The sequence below is a fragment of the Crocuta crocuta genome, unplaced genomic scaffold (genome assembly GCF_008692635.1).
Source record: "Crocuta crocuta isolate KB4526 unplaced genomic scaffold, BGI_CrCroc_1.0 scaffold1269, whole genome shotgun sequence".
NCBI lineage: Eukaryota > Metazoa > Chordata > Mammalia > Carnivora > Hyaenidae > Crocuta > Crocuta crocuta.
In genome coordinates this window covers 402,927-404,593 of record NW_027531335.1, presented here as the reverse complement: position 1 = coordinate 404,593, position 1,667 = coordinate 402,927, and the positions used below count along the sequence as shown (strand labels likewise).

The window sequence follows — 1,667 nt, the reverse complement described above, 5'->3', positions numbered from 1 at the left end:
GAGAAAAAGGGGGGGGAGGGGCAGAGAGAGAGGGGGAGACACAGAATCGGAGTCAGCTGTCAGCACAGAGCCTGACGAGGGGATTGAACCCATGAACCGTGAGATCATGACCTGAGCCGAAGTCGGACGCTTAATCGACTGAGCCACCCAGGTGCCCCTACACTGTTATTTTTATACATGTGATTGCGCTGGGTGGTATCTCCCCCTCTGTTTTAAACTTTATGAGCAAAGAGGCATGTTTCTTATCTCTGCTGCCTATTCAGTGCTGTACCCACAACATGTACCAAATAAAGTTTTATTGGACTGAACTGTTTTGTTTTTTAGTTTTTTAACATCTATTTATTTTTTGAGAGACAGAGACAGAGCTGTCAGCACAGAGCCCAACGTGGGGCTCAAACTCATGAACCGTGAGATCATGACCTGAGCCGAAGTCGGACCCTTGACCGACTGAGCCCCCCAGGCGCCCCTGGACTGAACTGTTTAACCTGGTCCTTCCTGCCTTGTTCTGTTGCTAGTAATTCCAGGCTCTAAAGGAAAGGAAATGCTTAAAGTNTTGTTTTCGGGGCACCTGGGTGGCTCAGTGAGTTGAGTGGCCAACTCTTGATTTCCGCACAGGGCTGTGGGATCGAGTCTGCGTCCGGCCCCACGCTGAGTGTGGAGCCTGCTTGAGATTCTCTTCTCTCACCCTCTGCCTGTCTTCCCCACTGCCCCCCCGCCGACTCACAGTCTCTCCCTAAAGACAAAAACAAAAATAGTTGTTTTCTTATTGCTTCCTTAATTTTTTCTTCTTGACATATAGTTGACATATAACATATCAGTTTCAGGTGTTGAGCCAACCTATTTTTTATTCCTGGGCATGATAGAATTTTCCTTTCTTTTTTAAAAAAAATTTTTTTTAATGTTTATTCATTCTTGAGAGACAGAGGTAAGTGGGGGAGGGGCAGGGGGAGAGGGAGACACAGAATCCAAAGCAGGCTCCAGGTTCTGAGCTGTCAGCACAGAGCCTGTGCAGGGCTTGAACCCACAAACTGTGAGATTATGACCTGAGCCGAAGGTGGATGCTCAACTGACTGAGCCACCCAGGTGTCCCTATAATTTTCCTGTTTAAAGGTAGACACCAATCACTGACACACTGTTGGTGGGAATGTAAAATGGTACAGCCGCTCTAGAAGATAGTTTGGCAGTTTTTTATGACACCAAATACGTAATTACCATATGACCCAGCAATTGCACTCTTGGGCATTTATTCCAGAGATATGAAAAGTTGTGTTCACATAAAAACCTGAGCATGAGTATTTATAGCGGCTTTATGCATAACTGCAAAAAATTAGAAACGGAGATATCCTCCAATGACTAAATGTTTAAACAAACTGGTACCTCCACACCGTGAAATGAAAAAAAAAAGAACTATTGATATTATTGATACACAAAACAATTTGGAGGGACCTCAAGGGCATTATACGGAGTTTTAAAAAAAAAAGTCATCCTCAGTTATATGCTGTAAGAGTCTATTATAGTAACATTCTTTTTTTTTTTCTTTAGTGTTTATTTATTTTGAGGGAGAAAGAGTGAGCAGGGAGGGGCAGAGAGAGAGGGAAAGAGAATCTCAAGCAGGCTCCGTGCTGCCAGTGCAGAGCCCGACACAGGGCTCGATATCACAAACCACA

At 44.5% G+C, this 1,667-nt stretch overlaps 1 protein-coding gene across 1 annotated transcript in view; it reads right to left on the bottom strand.

Annotated features, from left to right (window-relative positions):
- IL13RA1 (interleukin 13 receptor subunit alpha 1) overlaps positions 1–1,667 on the bottom strand; it is a 62,136-nt gene that overhangs the window by 37,962 nt on the left and 22,507 nt on the right. The window lies entirely within an intron of this gene.